The 22,237-nt window shown below is 42.9% G+C and overlaps 1 long non-coding RNA gene across 1 annotated transcript; it reads right to left on the reverse strand.

Moving 5' to 3' along the window:
• Positions 1-17,579: 17,579 nt before the first annotated feature.
• On the reverse strand, positions 17,580-19,294 carry LOC148051468 (uncharacterized). Its single transcript, XR_015700201.1, has 4 exons — positions 19,201-19,294; positions 18,705-18,818; positions 18,366-18,526; positions 17,580-18,140 (listed from the first exon to the last, which is right to left on the reverse strand). It is a non-coding gene; the product is annotated as an uncharacterized LOC148051468 (long non-coding RNA).
• Positions 19,295-22,237: the final 2,943 nt, after the last annotated feature.

Genomic DNA, 22,237 nt, shown 5'->3' on the forward strand with positions numbered 1-22,237 from the left:
CCCGCCTGCCATTCGCTCGCCTTTGGTGCAGCTGAAGCACAGCCAGACGTTCAGACTTTGGCCAGATGTAATTCCAACAGGTGGTTTTTCAGGGGCATTGGGGAAAGGAATGAAATGGGTGATTTTGCATGTTGTTCCTCTTGTATTTCACCTCCTTTAGCCCAAGGAATGTGAAGATGTTTTGTGATGCCCATCACCATGCGCAAATGAAATAGAAACAACAATGATATCTCTGATTGCAATTTTAAAAGGAAACTGTGGGATGTTTCCAGTCATATTAGATTTAATCTCATTGGCTTTTTTTCCCCCAAAGCTAGCAGGCAGTGTCCCCTTTTCATACTTTAACATGAAAATAGATCACTGCTGAAACACTTAACACTTGGTAGCATTCACCTGCAGTAACTCCATAACCCTGGCACAGACAAGCAATACATTAAAACGTGATGCTGAAGATCAATATAAGGCGATAGATGCTAAATACACACATCACACATGCAATCTCTGCAAGAGGGGTTCCAGTCTTTACATGCCATGAACTAACACCCAGTTGCCAGCTTCCCTTCCATTTCTAGGCATAATAAGTGATACAAACAAGGGCATATTAGTTTTATAACAGCCTTGTCAGGTATAAGGCTTAAACTTTGGCTTCACACCAGCTGCCTGTTATTATTCTGGCTTTGCACCAGGGTCTGTTAGAACAGAAGGAGAAAAACCTTTCAGTTCTAAAGGTTCACAGAGAAGAAGGGCTTGGTTTGATCCCATTTTCCTTTTAACATTAATTGCCTGTTTAGTTTTGATGGGCAGGGGGGCAAAAAGCAAAATAGCAACTTCCACCATAAGGACTAAGGCCAAGCAGCAGAATTTAGGGCCATCTTGTTCTTATTGCTTCTGGCAGTGAAAATCCCTGACTCTAGCTCAGTCCTTCTCTCATCATCTTGGATGTGTGCTACACAATAACCCTGTGCATCTCAAAGTGCAATATGAAACAAGGGTGTAGATACCCATAGTGCTTGGGACTCTCTGTGCAGATGTAGCAGTTCATAAATACTGCAGTTTGCCCTCACCGCAGTTCTGCTATCTCCTTTCCCCTTAAGCACTTAAGATGCACCAACCTCAGTCTCCAATCAAGAAAGGGCAGTGAAGACTTGATGCACTCATTTTTTTGTTTGAAAATGTTTGTTCTTACTTTTTGCATGTTCCAGCAAATATAACCACTCCACTCAAAAAAAGATCAAGTCATTTTAAAGAGAATATGCAGCAAAACCGAGCCCATTTTCATATGTTTAGCTCTCAGCAGAAAAGGGATTTGGTTTCCAGTTGGGTGCCACATGTGCTATGATACAAACTGGTACCAGTAGTCAGTTCTTCACACTTCAGAAAGAATAAGGCTTAAGTCCATAGCTTGATGTGACCCCAGTTAGAGAGAGGAACCCTGATACAAGGTAGCCCAGGAAAGCAGACCATAAGGAAAGGGTGGTGGGCTGGAGAAGGGAATAAAAAGCGTCAGTGGAATAATATGGCGATAGTTCCTCCTCCCCAAAACTGACCTGAGTCTCCCAGATTCTGTTGTGTTTGTGTTTGCTCTTGCAGGTCTGGAGGACTCCATGCCGCCACCTGTGTCTTCAAAACAGGACACAGCTGAACCATTTGCAAAGGGCCTGAGTTCACCCTGGTGTCCCACGACCACAACCCCTAATGCAAGCAGGAACAAACTCATTCAGAGCTGCATTTCTCCTTCTCAGCATATTTTGGGTATACTTATTACAGGATAAGCTCTTTTGCCTGCCACAAGCATTATAATAATTTAATCAGCAGTCATCTACTGTATGATTTCCTTCCTTCCACCAACACTATCATCCTTAGGTCCAAAGTCATTAGAAAAGCAATTAACCGTAAACTTCATTTACCTAACTGAAATGGGATGAGATATTTTTATTTGTTTGTATTTGTTACTGCAACAGTAGTAACAATTTTGCTTGTTTGTTTTTGCAACCACGTAAGGGGAAACAAACAAGTTCTTTCAAATGTGTAACAAATACCTAGAGAAAAATAACAATAATTACACATTCAATGTCAAATAAGTATTAGCTCCCCATATCCTGTATTTCACGTTCTTAAGGTGGTTCTATTTTTAAAGTCTGTTTTTAAAATAAATGTGGATAAGTGGTTCCTAGAAAATACTGTATTTGACAACATTTTTTTTCTTCTGTGCATGAATGGCCTAGGGACACTGCTGAGTTTTCAGCTGTAAATGTAAATGTAAACTTATCCCAGCTTACAGTTTGAATGTGTGCTGTTTGCTCCACCTGTTCTGTGTTTGCAAGGTGTGATTCAATCCTCTCTATCAAACGACACTGTTTAGGTTCTCTGGTTGTCTGGCAAAACCACTGAAAGGTGAAAAAGAAAAAGTGATTTCAAGGTAGCCAGATATCCTTCCTCCTGATTAGATATGTGGGCAAACCACTGCCTGCCCAAAAGGTTTATAGAGTTTTTGAACAACACATTTAGAGAATAGAAAGAAAAAAGAACAGGGGTCTTGATCCCAATGAAACTTCTTTCATCTATGGGAGAGTGGACAGGGGGAGGTTTGGGGGCCTGCTTCTAGATTTTCTGGGGAGCTCCAGGTCTTTGGTTTTTCCTGCCCACTCTACCAGGGAGAAGTACATCTCTTTTTCATGCCAAGAGTAAGCTTGCTCATCCAGCACGCTGAGCTTCCCAGGCTGCTTGCAGCATACAGTCAGGGACTGAAAGCATTCCCTATGTGAATAGGTATCAGCATAGTTACATTTTGCAGGCTGAGAAATCCTGGTAGAAGAGGGGTCAGAATGCTGAAAATTCAGTCCTGAACTGGGGAGGCTCAGTGTTAAATAAGGCACTTACGTGCTGGAGATGGGAATGTAGCGGCAAGCTTTAATCATGAATTGCGTGGTCTTTTGGGGAGGAAACAATTTTCTTCCTGGCTGTGCTTGTATGACATCCATCTCTTGTCAGGTGATCTGTAATAGCACAGTATGGCTGTGTGGGAGCAGCGCCAAGGTTGGCAGAAGGGGTCTAACACGCAGAGCATGGATCCTGCTCTGAACCTGCCTCAGGTTCCCTGAGGTTTTGATTAATGCTCATCCCAAAGTGTTTCATCATTTTGTTTACCTTTTCAGCTTGGTGCTGCTAATGTTATTGCCACAGCACTGTACATCTTGAGCTGAACACGTCCCCGGTTCTCCTAGCATATCAGTTTGAGTTATGGAGATCTCAGTCACTTTGGAGAATTTGTCTTGGGGCAGAGAGCCTGTTTATTTGAAATGCTGCTGAATCTATGCTTGGTCCACATTAATGTTGCGCAACCAATAAAAAAAACCGTACATGCAAATTGCTCTGAATGCCACTTTACTTGGAAGCATAAATTAAATCTGGATACATGCATTGTCAGATTGATAGGCTCTGCTGCAGGAAAGAATAACTTTAATTTGATGGTGGTATTTGCTTATGAATCTACTGGGAGACTGTTTCTTTGTGGCCCAATCTTTGCCAGCAGCCTTGTGAAGTAAAGCTTTGACATTCCCAATGTTTTTCATCTTTCTGGTCAAGTCCAGAGATCGGCCAGGACTCGGGAGACTGAGGTTCTGTTTCTAGCTCTGCGGCAGGCACAGCTAGACACAGCCTCAGCTGACTGCAGCTGGATTGTCTGCAGAAGCGGGCAGATTCTACTTCCCTTCCCCTCCTCTTTGTCTGATGTGACTTTAAATGTTTGGAGATAGGAGCAACCTCCAAAGATGCCACCATGCTGCCTTGTTGCAGTAGAGTGGGGAGGGAAGGAGAGAGCCAGGTTGTCCTGAACAAGCTCGGCTCAGCTGAGACAGTGCCAAGTCACACACTCTGCTTGGTGCTGTGCAGTCAGAACCACAGTTAGCTTCTACAGCTAACTGGTTGCCAGCAAGGATCTCATCTAGCTCATTTTTCTACACATTATGCAGTGTGCACACACCTTTCATATGTTTCTGCAGCCCAATATCAGAAAGGGCCTACGTTATACAGTGCCTATGTGGTGTGGGGAGCAAGTTACTCCAGGGTGTCATGGTCTGCTTTAATTTATTTGAGATCAGGTTCAAGCAATGTGGACAAGCTACAGTTTATCTCATCAACAAGAGCAAGAGAAGAAGCAGTTTAAAGGCTTTGAAGGCAGAAGCAGAAGAGTGTGTAAGCAGTTACCCCCTTTGGCAGCTGTTGTAATGGAAGGTAAAAAATGACCTCAGCAAGCCCTTTTCCCAGCACTCAGAACCATGTCCCAATCCCAAAGTAGCCCATAATAATAGTAATAATAAAAAATCCCAGACACCCAGAGTTCATTTTCAGTCACCTAATTCTGGCACTCTTTATCTCAGAAACATATAGAAAGAACCAGCAATGTTCCTCCACAAACCCCTTGCTTCCACAACAGCCAGCATTAAAGCAAGGAGGGCAATGGGAAGAGAAGAAGTAAAAATTTCCTGCAGGAAGCCAGCCCATCATCTGAAGTGGTGCTCCCCGCTCCCCCCCTCAGAGTTTGTTTCTTCTGACAACGTACCGTATGGCTTAGCAACTCTGCAAATGGTGAGACAAGTGTGCCGTGGAGCAAAAAAATGTTTCCTTATAGCCATCTCAGGCTGTCACTCCTCTGCCTCCCCCACTGTTAGGAGCTGCTAGACTCTCTCAGCCATCTGGTGCAGGATTCGAGACTTCCTGCTGATAACCCTGGCCAATCCTGGCATTGCTGTGCACTTGGTGTATGAAGATGAGACAGGTTTTGAAGTGTTTGTACAAAGCTGGAAAAGCAGTGGAAAGGCTGGAGGAAAATGAGTGGGAAGGTGAGATGTGGAAACAAGACATGCTGGTGATGCAGGAGGCCTCAGCACACATTTCCCTTTTGTAGGGGATAAAGGAAAGGGCTTTGCCCTTACATGTTAGCTGTCATGGGATGCAGCCATGGGAGGATAAGGTGGTGGATGTCATGCCTCCTCTTTATTCCCTGCTGAGGAATGTAAATGCAGACAGATTTCCAGAGAAACACAAGGACTTGAAGCCCTTTGGATGAGGAAGGGTCTGAGAAGCCATCTGCCTCAGTTTCCTCTGCCAGCTCCTCACCGTTGGGTGGTACTCATGTGTGACAGTTAGGAAGCTAAAGAAATCCTTATGTGGTGTATTGAGACTAGCGTGCCAGCAACTGGGATTAGAACCAAGCTGTGCCTGCATAGTTTGCATGGGCAGGGGAAGAAGTCATTTCTACTCTTGTGGCTCTCCCTGCTGCAATCTGCTCTGACCCCAAGTTACACTGGTTTGCTAATGCAAGGAGCTGTTGAGGCAGGTATTAGACTACTTTTTTATGCACTTTTTTTATCCTGCTGGCATTCAGGAACCCATTCCACTGAATAAATTATTAATTTGGCCATGTTAGAAGATGTAATGCTTCCCACAGACTCAGAGCTGGCAGTGCTAGCAAAAGCCCAGAACAGCCCTTTCCCCAACAGATTGGTGACAGCCACTGCCATCCTAGATCAGGCTCTGTGATCCCAAACTGCCTACTCATCGCTGTACAAGGCTGCGCACATGCCCTCTCGTAGTTGCTGGGACGAGTTCTTAGCTGGTCTTAGAAAGCCCTGCAGATTTCTAGAAAGCCATACAGGTTTTTTTTAGTATTATTCTAAAAAAAAGAAGTGCCGTGACTTCAGTAGGTGTTTTACCTGGGTAAAGGTCCCATGAGCCTGCAGCCCCTGCTTGGGTTGGGGTGGGTGTGTTAGGCTATGATTAGCCAACATGAATACCCCAAATAAATATTGCCTTGAGTGAGACATGGACTGAGCTTTCTTCTGATCATTATTACTTAGCAGATACAGTTTTCATGCAAAGTGACTTGACTTTTCCCTAGTGGGAATGATAGGATGTCAAAGAGTTATTTATTTAGTTATCAATATCTGAATTTTGGAAATATGTTAGCTCCAGGTAGAGGGAGAAATGCCTTAGAACTTACAGAAAAACTTGAAGTTAGCCAGTTTTAAACAACTATCTCAAATATTTCCTGTAATATTTGCGGTGTACATCGTGGATGTATTAGTTAGCACTACCACAGGACTCCAAAGAGAAATATCCCATCGTACAATTTCTCAAAAATAATCAGCTGGAGGTATTATTTTCTATTTCCAAGTGAAATGTTGATGAAATTATTTACTGTCTTCCCACACTTACAGTTATTTTCCTGCGTGTCCTTGCAGGCTCTCTCCATGTGCAAGGCATTTTATTCCTGCATCCCCACACGGAGAGAAGAGCTTATTGTCACAAGCTGGCACAGCTCCATTGACTAGTTATCTTCAGTGATTTAGGTCACAGTGGCTGAGGATGCATCCCACACTACATGCATCTTTGCTAAGCACCATCTAAAGCACCACCCAACTGCATGCCCTTGGAAGTCAACTAAAGAGTGCCCATGAATTTGAATCCTGCTTCAGTAGGCCTCTGACAAATCTACTACCTTGGTCCTATTCAGGGCAACATCACATGGACTTCAACGCAAATTCACTTCCTTAATAAGGAACAAATAATATCTGCCCCATTAAAGCTGCAGTTACAGCTGCTCTGAGAGGAGTACACAGAAACATTAACAGCACAGAGATATTAGGGCTGCATGATGTGACAAAGATGTGAGATGCAGTACAAAGTCTCCTCAGGCATGAATCGGGTTTACAGCTTGAGTAACCCAAGTCACCAGCCCCTTCACACAAGAAGAAACAAAAGGTTGCTTTTAAACATATCCTTGGAAAATCTTGAGACGGGGTCAATAGATAAAAATGTGTGTTTTGTCTTTCTTTGCTGCTGTTCCATCTATTTTCACATTCCCTTTATAATTCAGTTAGCTGTTGCTAGAAAAATAACAACTACAATAGTATGCTGTCCTTTACTATCTTCAACCTTGTCTCTTGCCTGGTTGTTAAGGCCAGAGGATCCAAAAACAGGCGTGGAACTGATCAAAGCGCACACTTCACCTCTGAACAGATTCAGATCTATGCAGCAGAGCTGGTTCTGACCCAGGCATCCACCACAGATGTGCTCAATTAATAGATCAGCCACTAGTTACACACTAAAAATCCAAAATCTTGTTCTGTGTATCATCCCAAATTGGAAGAATAAAGAACTCATCTCTTCCAAAAGAGCAGCTGCTTCTTAGAGCTTGGCGTGAAACAGAACACAAGCGAGTTTTGCACTAGAAAAAGAGTAGGGAGAATCCATTTCAGTAGAGAGGAAAATAAGACATCCTTTCTGTGACATGAAAATTCATTTTATTACTTCCTGCAGTTAATGTATAGGGAGTAGCTACCCTATCATAGCAAGTAAGAGTAAATACAGAGAAACATTTCTCTGTGTGTGAGATCTGCAGATCGCTATGCTCAGTCTTTTTATTAGGCTACATTTCTTGCTCATATTCTTCCATCTCAGTAGGCATTTGCCAGTTTGGCCAGCAAATAAAAAAAATCTGCTATGCACTCAGCACCTTTAGAAGTCACCTGCTTAGCCAAAGATATTTGCACTACAAAACAGAGGGTTGTGACTCTTCTAGTGTTGTGCCTGTAATGCTGTAACAAGCGCTTGCATATTATTATCAGCTAAAGAATCATTCAAGATCATTGAAAAACTTTCAGATCTTGCAGAATTGCGTGCTTGGAGATTAACTTATAAAAAAACCTCCATGGTTTACAGAGATGAAAGAGAAACCTGGTGATTTCAACTCATTTTTGCATTGTGAGAACTTGGCTGCACTGAATTCCCTAAATATAATTTTATTGACTTTAGAAGGGACAGGGTCTCATTTTTTGATATTTTGTATTTCTTAAAATTAAAACCCCAGACTGATAGTGCCAGGATGAACCCCCCTGGAATCCAGGGTAGGTGGTAAAAGGAGACCGCTCATTTGTTGCAGTAAGGCTCAGTCCCAGCTTCCATTCTCCAGTGCTCTCCAGTGCTGTGGCAGGTCAGACCCTGACCCAGAAATCCTTATTCATGCCCAGTTTGGATTAGCTGCTATTTTTTCCTCTGAAAACTAAAATATGTCTAGATAATAGGTGCATTTTCTTTCTGTATTGTTTCTGGAAGTAGGTTTTATGTATTTTGAGAGCAGAAAGATGATCAAGAAGTATCTGAACTTCAAAGAAAAATCTGACATTTCCTTTAAAGAACTTCCATTTCCTACAAATCCATGGAGACGGTGCTTTTGCAGATGTGGTTTGGGGTCAACACGTTCTCACTCTTCATCTTCCTGTGCATGTAAAACCTCACAGCTTGACAGGCAGCTCAGTACCTATTAATGGCTATTTGTAATTTATGGTGATTATTAAGCATCCGTGTTTTCAGATCTATTACGTAAGCAGTGATGTAAGGCTTCTATTTTAAAGATAGTATTTATTTATCACACCCGAAGTGGCCAATGTCTGGAAAGGTTATATCGCTAAAGTAAACATGAAGCACTACTGAACAAAGTATACCCTAAATGGTTTGTTTGCATTCAGTATTGAATTTTTAATCTCATTTCCCCATTTTGTTACAAACAGTAAGGGGAAAAACCAATATAGAATCCATAGGAAAAAAATCCAGAGCACTGTACACTGTATATGAGAAAAAAGATCCTCCTTGTATCCTTCTGCTTTGTTATTGATAACAGTTTGTTCCCTGTCAATAATGTTGGTAAGAGCAGCAGGGCTTGCTTTGCGTTCTTTTTTTTCTGTTTGCAGCCTAGCAAGTTTATTAGGGGTGAAGAAAATGGTGGAAAGGAGGAGAGGAAGGAAAGAAGGCATTTATGGTGTGTAGGTTGCACATTATATAATAAATATTTAACACCCTGGTACCCCATAAAGTCTCCGTTCCCTGGCAGCTCTGCTTTTTTGGGATGCAGCCAACAGATAAGAGAACATACTCCACTTTCAAATCCCTTCTTATTACAGCCCCGAAGGTGAGGGTAAATGAGAACTGGAAAAGCCAAGCAAAGGGTAGAGAGAAAGGTAACAAGAGGTTAGCTGATCTGGAAAGGCATGGGAAGTCAGACTTAATTTCTGAGTCCTCTGTGGACTTGGTGCAAGTTATCTGAGAGAGAGTCCTATTTTCTCAGAAGGCATATGAAAAGAGAGGTACAAGCCGTGCTGACCCTACCAGGCAGCTAGAAGGTTAAAATGTTCACGTGATTAAGGTCAGGAGAAAACACTATGTGCACCTACTCTAACCTCCTGCATAACACTGGCCAGAGACGTGTATCCAGCGATTTCCACATCAGGCCCAACAGCTTTTGTGTTACCCATGATAAGACTTCCAGAAGACCATCTGATCCAGTTTAAACACCCATTTGACAGAGAATCTGTCAACTTTCTTGTGCAATTCCTGTCTTGCAAGAATATCCTCATTTCAATAAACGTCCATCTGCTCCTTCCCTTTTTGATAACATGCGTACATTTAGCTACATGATTACTAGGTCTCATTATTTGTGATTCTCTGAATCCACTCCAGGTTTCTAAAGCCTTTCCAGATGATCCTAGAGGGAGCCTAGTCTGTGTGCACAGCTGTAGAAACATCCCCATCTTCTACTTTGCCACTGGTTTTATCCCTAAATCTTCTTGTGTTTAAGGCAGCTGCTGCCACAGTAGTCTTGAAAAAGAACCAAAAGCCTTAAGTTGTATTATTGAGGTTAAAATCAAAGGAAAGTCATAATTTTTACATGTTTTCTGTAATGGCACAAGAAAGATAAAATTGGCAGCCTGCAACAGGAAGCTCAGGAAAGTGAAGGTAGGATAAAATCCTGAAATGAAGATTTGCCCAAATCTCTATACAAAGCAAACTTACCTGATTTCATGCACCTCAGTTGACACAACCCTCTTAGCCTCATTTTTCCAACGAGAGTCCAACAGCCAGACCCACAAACATTTTTATAAACAGTGGAAGCAGCACAAAGTAAAGAAGAACAAGGCAAATCAGAACTGACTACTGTTGATTTTGTGATAAAGGCTCCATGGAGACCAGCTGTTAATTACCTTTCCAGAGGAGAGACCTGTTTAGCCTGGAGCCAGGGTTGGGTTTTTTTCCCCCCTTTCCTCTCAGGTACAATAAACTGTACTGCTAGGATTAGCAAAGGATTTAAACTATAAATGTGCATTGGGACAGGGTTATGATTATTCATCCGTTTTATTATGGTACTGCTGAAGACCAGGCAAGAATGAAGCAATACACAAAATAGACACTCCCTGTCCCAACTGCTTTTCTAGTGAGCAACCTTTCCAGCAGAGTTTAGCATCACTTTCTTTCCTTTCTACTCAAAGTTATGCCAAAGCAGCATGCATCTGTCCATCTTGTTTTCCTTCTGCCGCTGCATTTACATACATTGATGACTTAACCCTCCCAGGTACAGAGCTCTCTTGATGCCCGCTGCCTTCAGTGTGGGGGCAGAGGGGGGACACAGTGCTGTGGCACTGTGCTTAGCTCCTTTCTGAATAAAATCACCAAGCCCCGGCTGTACGATCTGTTTGAGCTGTGCATGGTGGAAGACTAGCAAGCAGGGGCAAATGAGGCTTGAAAACCATCTGTTCGCTCACCAGAGCCTGACATGGGCTGATTCAGTCCATGACACGGCTGCTGCAGTGTATGCTGGCCTGCCCGGGTGATGTGAGCTGTTACTTATGGCAATAACAGGTGCAAAGCTTCCTGACAGAAGTGCTGTTTTTAAATCCCTGAGTCCCTTTAATAACCCAGAGAGGCGGCAGGCTGAGCTCTCCAAAGCCATAGACTGGCTTCATACATGCAACCTGGAAAATTACGGATGCAAAACAAAACGTGCAAGCGAAGTCGCGCTGTTCCTCGGTTCTCAGAATTACTGGGGATAGTGCACAGAAAGCAGGGGCATACACAGCAGGAGGATGACATCATTAAACTTTGCAAACACATATGCTTTTCCCCAAAAACCTCTCTGCTGTTGCTACGGCTGATGCAGTTTTGCTGGAAGCCCTCGCGCAGAGATCTTCCATTTTTTTAGCCACCTTGAGAAAGAAGATCAAAGAGCAGGGACTTTGGTGGCCTCAGAGCACAAAGAAGATGAGCACTTAAATGTCTCATTTTGTACAAAATCTCTCTATACAAGTTTTAAAACAGGCGGTGCCTGGAACAACAACCCATAGCTGCTTTCTGAGTACCAATACTCACACCATCGTTATCTGTGGCATAAGGAAAAAAGCTATAGCAGGTGCAGCTCTCTACAACCAGACAGCAGTAGACCATACAGGAAAATGCATGACTCCACTTTAAGTTACAAGCTGTAAGCACAAATGGACATATGGTTTTGACCCAAAGGGAGGACTATGTACAATAAAAATTGGGAGTCTTCAAACATTGCAACTGCTCAAAGTAGACAGACTCTTTGGTTAGTCGCTCTCCTCCTGCCTAGCATGCGTGCGTTTATTTTCTTTGCGCTTGTATAGCAGCACATCTAGTGTGAATTAAGTGAACAGTGCAAACTAGAAACAATCAGCCTGATGATCTTGGTTCACACTTCAACTCGCACATTAACAGTCTCTCTACCTTAACAAGCTGCTACCCACAAGGAAGCCAGCGCAATCACAAATTAATGATCTCTGCTTGGTTTTGATTCCAGATGTATTGTGCCTTGAGAAATATTACATCTAAAAATACCCTGTGTTAAGATCCCCCATGTGCTTCAAGCACGGTGTTTCAGAAACGATCTATAATATTTCACACGTTAAAGAACAGCAGTGGCCTTGGTGAAGAACAGTTTGCTCATTTGTATTTACACACGCTCCCAGCCTAGCAAAGCGGCCAAGGTGACTTTGGGGGAAAACGCTGCTCGAGTACAGCTGGTGCAATCTGGGCCCACAACTTTCCATGCATGTCAAAAGTCGTTTGCATATTCATTATCTTTTGATGAGTGCTGCGTGGTCAAGGGAAATGTACTTTCCCCTTTGGTGTATATCTCAATTTGCTCAGCCTTCTGTAAATCTCCTGTGCTCTGTATCAGTGTGGATATAATGCAGTCCATTTACTGTATGGATTAGGTCCTTCCCCTCAGATTGCTGTGGTTTTAACTGTAAATAAAATATTTGGGGAGGCAGAAAGCCTGGTGGGGAGTTTGCTGGGGGCAAATATATAATTGCTAACTGTTTAATTAGGATCAGTCCCTAGGACTTTTCTAGGAGATAAAAGGAGTTGCTTGCTCCCTGGGGTGGAGCGGCAGAGGCGCCAGCCAGGAGTTAGAAATAAATCCAAGAAATTCTGGCATCAGAATCTGTCCTCAGCTGAGGTTAAAAACCCCACAGCTCTTCTGTCCTCACGAGGAAGGTGTGTGTTGTAGGAAGGTGAGAGTTGAAGCAATTTGTGATCCACTCCTAAAAATGAGACAGAAGCTTCAGAAAAAAGAGATGGGACTCACCAGATGAGCAAACCACTGCAGGTGAATTTGGTGCTGGAGAGGTCACTTTACTGAAAGCTGGATGTGCTAGGTCCAACTGCTTTCCTGTAGTAACTCAAGGAGCAGCCTGGCTCATAGCTTTGTAGGAACCATCCTGTGGCTCTCTCTCAGGGCTACTGTTACAGGACAGTAATGCCACATAGTGGCTTCATGAAAGCTGTTTTCTCATGAAAAAAATTGCCTGTGTTAGAGGGCAAGGGACTCGGCTGAATAGCAGCTCACTGCTGAATCCTGAGCATACAGTTACTTGTTTAAAAAGTAAAACAAAAATCCCAGCAAGCTGCAGAATAAGAAGAATCAGACACCACTCAAATTTTCCTTCTTCATCTTTTCCAGCTCTTACATGAGGCGTGACCTCCAGTGGGACGTGCCCCATCCCTGTGTGCGTGCCCAGAGCAGACAGCACAAAGCCCACGTGCCCTGGGAGGCTGATCGGTGAGGCAAGGCTTTGGACACAAAAGTCCACCTTGCCTTAAGAAGGAGCTCCAGCATAACAGTGGAGTTAGAACAATTAACCACAATTAAGCAGGAAAAGCATTTTCAGGAGACAACCAGAGGCTGTCTGGCTCTCGCCGTCCGCCATCGCCGTCCGCCAAGCGTGTTCATTCCCAGATTTGTCAAGGTGCTGTGCCATCTAGAGGAATTCAATACACATTTTCCTGTGCCTCTCCAAAGGGCTGGCTGGCAAAGCTGCGCAGGGTCACTGCTGAAGCACTCAAGCAGCGAGCCCTGCTCCTGGGCCAAAAGCCCTTCTGGCAGCCCCTGTGTCTGGTGGCCCTGCTCCAACACAGCAACAAGGCACAGCACCAAATGGATTTGCATGAGTTATAATAAATGTCTTTAAAATGCGCTGCCTTAACAGTTTGAATGTGCCGATCATGGTTTTCTTTACTGCTTCAGTTTATACCCAGGTCTGATTTACAGAAACAAGGGCACAGCTCTACGAAAATATCAGGCAGCTGCTGACAGAGATACCTGTGACTAGATGAAAGAAGGGCTTAATCTCTTTTTTGCTTTGTCACGCACAGCATCACAAAGGGAACCACTGTTCCAGCTACCAGTGACTGCAGGCAGAGGGGGGCTTCGTGGTTTTTGGTGTGAGGTAATTACAGAGCACACTAATGCTGATGAACACAAAATGCAAGCTGTGGCTTACAAACAGAGGCACTGGGTCTATGGTGGGTGAATGTTGCTATTGACTGAAAATCGTTATTTAATCTTTAAAAATGTTGAGTTTCTGTAAAAGCTTGCCTTCATTCCTTTCCTGCTCAACAGCACCTCAGGTTTCATCTGCCCCCTGAACTGGCCAGCTCAGATGGATGTCCTCAGCTCTGTCCTGCTCAGTCTGCCTGCCCCAGCCCATGTCTGTCTCCTCTGACTGACAGCCATTCAAAGTCAATAGCCTGCCCATGGCTTTCCATTGCATTGCCAGAGTAACCCCGTGCTCTCAGCCCTCCACAGCTCCTGTAAGCATCCTAATGCCTATGCCATTCTGACTAGCAGAGAGATGAACCGTAAATGAATAGAAAAAATGAAGTCTGTCCTATTTTCCATAGGAAAAATGCAGGAATTCCCCAGGTTCTCACCAGTTTGAGCTCATCAGATGAGTGCCTGCAGGGCACTACTGTGTGGCTCCCAGAAAAAGAGTCTTCTGGCAGGAGGTGACTGTTACCAAGTGACTATCAGAGTGCAATGTTTGTTATCAGAGCCGTCACCTCGCACCGTTTGGAGTCTAGGTACAAAAAAAAAAAAAAAAAAAAGAACACAAATGAAGTGTTATTGCTACAAGAAGTAATCTATTAGCATCATTTCATTCTATGCTCTTAAATTATCATGTGTTTGGGAGGCCACTTGGTAAGCTTTGCTCTGCTTTCTGAGAAGTTATTAAAGGATACCAGCTGCAAGCTCTATCTGTTGGTGAGCTAAGGACAGTTGGGGCAGATAAAAAAAGAAAGAATTTAAAGCTTCATCTATCACTTGAAATGGTCTTTACTGGAAGTTTAAGTGGGCTTTACTGGAAGTTTTAAACCTTCTCAACTCCTGGTGTTGAAAATATTTGCTCTGTTCTTAGAGGCTGAAATGCTGAAAATGGAAGCACCAAGGTAACAGAGAAAAATTGTCCTCACACTTGGCTTTTTAGCTGGGTTGGTTGGTGACCTTCAGACACGGTGTCTCCAAAAGTTAAATATCAATGGGAATATTATTAAGCAGGTTTAGATTTCACAAGAAAAACTAACAGCAGCAGCTTGAAGGAATTGTCTGGTCTCCTGTGGTGCAATAATTTGAAAACCGCAGCTCTGTTGTAGCTATAGGAGGAAGCCCAAATAAACAGGCCTTTCTTTCCTGACATGAACTCCTGAAACTTCAGTGGAGTTGCACTGATCTGCACCAACAGAGGATCACCCATGGCATTTTTATTTAACAAATGGCAAGCATTCCTGTTATAGAAACAAATACATGGCTGAACCTGAATGGAATAGTTCAGGTGAATTTTGTCAATGCTCATATCCACTTATTAAAAAAAAAAATAATTCTGGAGTGAAGGGTGCTGGCAAAACTCTTCAGAGGTTATATCTTCTTTGGTATTTATGGAAGAAAGAAACAGCTTTACCTTTGCTCTGTTGTTAGTTATCTGGAGTTTTTAGTCTACATGTCGTTGCACCAATGAGAGGCAGCTGCACAGACGGCTCCTCTTTTCTCATGCTTCTCTGTTTGGTTAGCAAGTTCACGGCAAATCTAGAGAGCTCTTCCATGTCACACTTTCAAAGAGGGAGATGATCTTTCAGATCCAGAATGAATTTACTTTCTCCTGCTTATCCAGCAGGTGAGGTCAGGGTCTCACAGGCTTGCACTCGAGGGGGCAGGCAGCCCCACTGTGCCCACGTGCTCTAGGCACTGGGCTGCCATCTGTTTCTGACTGTCGTTAACTTGCTGAGTGACCCCTAGAGAAGTCGATTCCCTTCTGCCTTTTTATCCATGTCCTGAGTGCGCAGGGGCATACAGCAGGCAGGGTGGAAATGAGCTTTCACTGCATTTTCTTTCCTTCTGGGGCTTCCACAACGTAGTCTGAATGACTTTTTTCCAATGAACAGCACAAACCCTTGTCCTCTCAACCTGCCCAGTTCCTCATCTCAACCTCCACAGGAGAACAGAAATAATTATTTCAGGGAATAAGTGATGACCTTAGAAACACTGCTTAAGCACCAAAGCTCGTCACATTTTATTCTAATCCCATAGTACCTGAGACCTGCAGAACAAAGCTGAGCATGTTTTAAGGTATAAAGGATTAGATTAGGCAAGTGCTCCAACCACTATCATTTCAGAACCCAAGGGCAGATAGTCTATACACGTTCAGCTGAATTCAGCCCTGAAAAAGATGATACAGCTCCTCTGCCTGTAGCTATTTCTGCCTTCCCCAAACCAAACACAGTTGTGCTTATTCACTAGACTAGACTAGTAAAGCAGGTTCAGTCAGTGCCTGGTAAGAAACAGCACCACTGACTTGGAAGTCAAATTAGTAGATGAGGATAATATATATACATGTTTTGCTATATGATATCAAAAATTAGCCTGTGTTCTATGAAAGAAGAATATGTAGAATGCAGTGACTATATGTAGGGAAACAAGAAATTAAAATGTGGTGAAGTAACTGGCTAGATGTGGCTAAGTAACTGGTTCCTTTCTAGGGAAGGGAACAGAAGGGACAAAAAGTCAAGTCTCAAGCCCTGGAATATAAAATTTGTGCCCAAAGACATGGCAATTAGCAGACTGGTAATCAGAACCACGTCAGATCAAACATGTGCTATTTTAGTTGGCCAGTTGCTAACTTGCTGGGTCTCTACAAGCAGGTAAGCAGAACCATACGCAAATAACGGGAGCAAGGCTTGCAGAGGGAAGAGAGCTTACACCTAAGGTCTGGAGTTTGCTTGCTCCAGCACATCTGATACAGCCTTCCTGAAAAATCACATTGCTTTTGCTTCCTCCTGTGTTGGAGTCCCACACATTTTCTTATCTCACAGGGATGTAGGAAAGTAAATTAGTTACCTAGGCTAAGAAAAAGCAGTGCAGCACTTGTCCAGATGCTAAGGTAGTAATACCAGGGCCAGGACCCCTGCGTGGGTAACACATGTCCTTTAGGCTGGTGAGCTAGACAGACACTGCAGTGGGTGGGAGGAAGAGGGAGGATTTACAGATGTGTAGGTAGGAAGCAAGTGGTGATACCATTTAAGACAGCTGATTATCAGCAGGTAGCAGTATAACCTTTCTTTTTTCTCCCTCTGCCCCCCCTCTGAAGCTCAGAGCTGAGCTTGCAAGCCCCTTCCTGCCATAATGTAGGGGAGCCGGGACCGACCGAGCCCCACCCCAGTTCCACGTACAGCAGCGCGCTGTTCCCAGCGGCAGCTCCCGCTTTCCTGAGCTGGAGGAGGCTCCGAGGAAATCATTCCTCTTTTCAGCTGGTGGTTTTCCAGAAAGGAAGTTTCATAAAAAGCAATTACCTGTGGAATTTCTTCCTTTAGCTGAGGGCTTGGCAGACAAATTAATAACTGAGGGAAGATTAGGCTGAAGATACTGTGCTAAATGGCCTGTTGATTCATTTGTGAGACTGCGTTGTGCGATTCTCTACCGACCATAATATTCATTGCTTACCTGCAAGTACTTTTTGAGAGCAGTTTGGGCAAATGTATACTTCTACAAGGTGTTCAAGGGCCTGGTTTAATATAGGTTTGTAAGAATTCTCTTGTTTTTCCTCCAGTAAAGTGTAGTAATTCTTGTCCAGACTTTGATTAGCGTTCGTTAGATCTTTCAAAGCTAGCTGTACTCTAAGTTGGGTGGCAGCTCTGTGTCCTGCAGTTAGGTCTGCCTGATGATCCACACTTTACATTTGCTGTGTGACTCAAAGAATGAACTCTTTTATATTCCTTAACCTTTTTACATTCACCAGTCAAGCCCAGAAATCCTTCCCACCTTGTGTTCCCACTGCAACGACCTCCATATGCTGTCTGCTACAAGGACTGTTGTCACATGTGTAGTCTTTGCCTATTCTTTTTTAGATTATTGTAATTATTATTACTTTCTTTATATTATTATTACTTAGGTTGGCACCTAGAAGCCCAGATGGAGATAAGGGCTCCAACATGCTGAGTGCTGTACAAATATGCAAGACATGTACACAGAAGGCTGGATCAGTACACCAAACAGCACTTTCTAAAGAGGTGGATTAAAAGCTTAAAGTAGCAGCACAGGCAGTGTAAAAAGAAAACATCCCTTCAGTTAGAAGTGATGAGACAAAAAAAAAAAAAGGTGGAAAGCAAGAAGTCTCAAAGCAATTTAAATAAAATAATTGGTTTAAGATATTGCTGGCGTGCCTGAAAATATCTATGCCCACACACGAATCTGCAACTTTCCCAAGACCTCGGTGCAGTCACAGAGACAAGGGCAGAACTTTTGCTTTCCATAAATTGTAGAGTGCTTCACCTGAGACACATCCATGTGCCCATCAGAAACAGGAACATGAAAGTAGTGACAGGCGAAGGTCTGCAAATATATGCTTATTTCCTTGGTGTATTGTAGGTATGTAAGGTTTCATCTTAGGTTTCCTCAATTCTAGTCCTTTTCTTTTAACCCTTCTCTCATTCTTCCACTTCTAAGAGGAATATCAGCACTATAAGTAAAAAAAAAAAAAAATCCTCATTCCTGTTCCAATATATACTTCCATATATATTTCTACTTCTGTACACAAAAAGTTCATTATGACATATATGTAAGCAGTGAAATTAAAAGTCTTTAGGCATGCCTTTTAACAAGCATGAAATATAGCCATCAGCTCCTTCTGGGAAGGATTCAATGCCTCGCTCCTTTGAATATGCAAGAAGTTTTGTTCACGTACCTTCTTCTAAGAAACATTCCCTTTCCTCAGAGAACCTGATCGTTACTGTTGGCAGTCTGTACTTCAAACATCTATCGCTTACTGAAGTCTGGCTACTGTTGGATACAACTGAATCTTTTCAAGAGTTGTAGGTCTGTTAATGGTTGCACTGACGGTTAAACCTGTAGAAAGAACCAGTGAATATAGCCAAATATAGTATTAGTGAGAGCGTAGCATGCACCATTTCTTTGGCAGCAGTTGCATTTATTTTATGAGATTACCCACAGCAGCTCAGCAGTTTCAACATGAATGGCACAGTTACATCTGAGGGACAATATATAAATATATTCTGAACCATACCTGTCTGTGGAGAGGGACATTTTGTCACAAACTTAGCAATAAACCTTAGAAACACTCAGTCCTGGTTTTGCTTTATGAGAAGAGCTGCCAGCACCTGCACGTCAGAGGTGAGGCCTGCATTTGGTTAGGAAAAAACAAAACAAAACAAAACAAAACAAAACAGAAAGAAGACAGAATTGCCATTTTTTAAAATTTGAAAACTCTCAGAAAGATCACCAGAGATATAAAAATAATAGTGTGTGTGGAATTCCCGATAATTCATGCCTGGGATGTAGACAACAAATCAGTTCCTGAATTTAAATTTCCCAACACACAGGATTTACTGTACTGTATGTTTTCAACAGCTGCTTATTTTCCCCAACTAGCTTTCAAACACAATCTTGTTTAAAGACACAGGAATCATATATAGTCATTATAATTAAAGATCTGAAGGGTGAAATCCAAGCAAGGCTTGGAAGCTACCACTGTTTCAAAAGGAGGTGTGATTTCACCCTACCTCAGGAGTGGAGAGGAGAAATCCTGGCTTGCTTACTAACACCAATCAATCAGTGCTTGCTCTTCATGAAACCTATAGATGAGCTTGTGGTGGACCTGCGCTCTTTGGAAAGTGTCTTTTGAGGCTGAAAATGTGTTATGCTGCTTCACAGCCTGCCCTCAAATCTAATCAGCATGTGTCCTAATGTGAAACAGCTGAGCAGTGCTGCTCTTGCTAGTGGCACTTTCCTCCTAACACTGCAGGTGTCACTGTAAAATAGAAAATCTGCACGTTAACAGATTCTGTTCTGATGACTTTGCAGGAGGATGTACACAACTAGGGTTTACGTGAAAATATTTGTCTTCTGATGATAGATTAGAAGCTATCCTCTATTGTAGTACTGCTGCTTGGATTGTGTATGGTGGTCGTGGTTCTCATAGGAAGAACAAAATGTTGATGTTATAAAGGCAGATTTTCCCCTCTCCTATGATGTTGCCATTTTTAAGAAAGAGAAATGCATAGCATTCCTGGTCTGCAAAACCAAAGCGTCGCTTTGTCCAAGTGTAGTGGAGCAGTGACGACAGTTCAGCGGTGTAAAAAAGCAATTTGTTTCTGTCGCCATGGGGATATGATTGTCCATGGAGTTGTATCTTTCAGGGCTGCCTAACTAATTCTGTGCAGAAGGAGGTTCAAATGCTTTAATTAGGCTGGGTATACCCAGTCCACCAAGCTATTAGGACAATACAATACTGTAAATCCACAGCAGGCTCCTGTCTAGTAAATGTGAGAGGTATCTTAACTTTGCTGTAGCACATGGCCATAAGACAAGGAGATTGTCTCTTGTCTCAAAGGTTCATTGTGAGGATAAATGTATTAAAGAATGTGAATCACTTAGATATTTCGGTTGTGAGGGTCAGCTCAGATGCCAAGTGACATTCACCTCTCACTCAGGAATACCAGTTTTGCTTGTTGTCTCCATATGTTCTCACTGTACGATGGGAAGCCATTGTGTGGAGGCCAAAAAAATCAGCCTGCTGCATTCCCTCATTGCAAGCAAAATTATCTAATTTATCCACAATCAACCTCATGTGCCCTGTAGTACTGCTGCTGCTCAAAGCCCCGGATCTGCCATGCAGGAATGAATTATGAGCCACAGTCCACAGAAACTCACAATTGCAAGTGTGGGTTGACAGCAGCCACGGACCTGAACTCAAGCATTTCCCTTCTCACTTTGTATAATCACCTCTCTTACATTTGCCTTCTCTTTTCTAGATGGCTTTTACTTTTGTTTCTGCTCACAAAGCAATGCACAAGCACAGTTGCTAGTGAAAGCCAGTAGCAGGCTGGTTCCCAGCTTGCTTAGCCATTTTGGAAAATATTCTTCTCTTACAGATATGTGCATTCTGGAGGCTAAATACCCTCCAAAAATCCAGTCCGGGATCTTGTAGTCTGCCCTCCAAAGCCTAGCTTCTTTCAGTCAACAGGGGTGTTTATAAAGGAAAAAAAAAGCAAAACCTTGATTTTTTTTTTTTTTTTTTTTGCATGGATTGCAACTATTTATGCCTTTGAGACATCCCTCGGGTTATATTTATTAATATGAATTTTGGCACATAACTGGCTTAGATGACTGATATAACGTTAAATCCTAGCTCCAACTCCTATAACTGCTGCTGGCAGCAGGTGCCACAAAGAGATAAGATTACAAGCATTTATGTTTTAGCCATTAAATTGCTTTTATTCTGTTTGTTCTTTTTCTTCTGACATGAACATGTTCTTTGCAATCTTACCGGTAACAAAAACTATAGGAGGTATTAAAGCAGTGAGTCTATCTTTTGTGCTTGGGTGTGCTTGTGCCGCTCTAAGTAACGTCTATGGGAATCCTGTGCCTGTATCCTGGGCAGAAATTTAGTCTTCAGGAGAGCTAATGAGCTGGAATTTAGCCCAGAGCTAGAGTCATGTGTCTGTGTCAGCTATAGCCCCACTTAGCTGCCTTGGGGGGAAAATGCAGACAGACCTCTCCTAGCTATGTGCTACGTTACCTTTTCTCTTGCTGCGAATGGCTGGCATGGAAGCAAGAAAATCTGGGCTGAAAGAGTCGGTCCACTTCCAGCCTTAAGTCAGGAACAGCTGTACCTGTGTCACTGTGCCTTGCATTTCTCCTGCAATGTAAAGCTGGCCCCGTGCTCCAGTTATAGCCAATACTATCCTGCTATATGCTAGTGATAACTCCTGCCTAGGTAGGAATAATCACTTCTTTTTGTTGAATAGCACCCTATTTTTCCAGGCCATTACTCCAATTGTCAAGATAGTTTTGACCAGCTAACGAAGTCCTCTAAACCCTATTTGCAAATCTTTCCAGACTGGTTTTGTTTGAAAATGTGATACACATTGTCCCTGTTACAGAAAATACGGACAAGAACCAGACCTAAGACAGAGCCTGGCAGAATCCTGCCTGGTGCAGCCTTTCTCCTCAGTGATGAATCCACTGGTCAGTATTCCCCCGTGCAGGATTTCCCAAGAAGTGTTTGTGTTCTGTGGTACTTTCCCTAGTCAGTTACTGATATGTTCACATAAGGCAGAATTGAAAGCCTTATTGTCTCTGATATCTCTCCATGGAAATTCAATTAGAGCAGCAGAGGAAGTAAATAGACATTTGGTTCCAGCTTCTATGCATCCCACGTGAAAATTTCACATCTCCTCTATGTCCAAACTAAATGCAGCCATGGTAGGAAAATGCTGGATTCAGTGCACATTTCTCCTGGGCACTGTCATAAGGAAGGAGACTGGTGGACCTTCCATCCCAGCAATTCTCTAGTGGGATAACCCACTAAAATTGCAAGGTGTTAGATGGTCACACTTACAGCATCTTTAAATACTGAAAATTTCCTCCCCCTTTTTAATTTTCCATCTTTCTCTAAGCTCAAGGAAGTCCTAGGAATCCATTCAAGCAGTTCTGATTATGCACTCGAAGACAGGGAAAGTAGAGTGGCCTAATTTTCAAAGGTGCTGAGTGTCCCTGCGTTCCTGTAGAGAACATAAGTTGGCTATAGGCATCTAA

This window comes from Nipponia nippon, unplaced genomic scaffold, assembly GCF_047370975.1.
Source record: "Nipponia nippon isolate SJK-2023a ecotype South Korea unplaced genomic scaffold, ASM4737097v1 scaffold_6, whole genome shotgun sequence".
Taxonomy (NCBI): Eukaryota; Metazoa; Chordata; class Aves; order Pelecaniformes; family Threskiornithidae; genus Nipponia; species Nipponia nippon.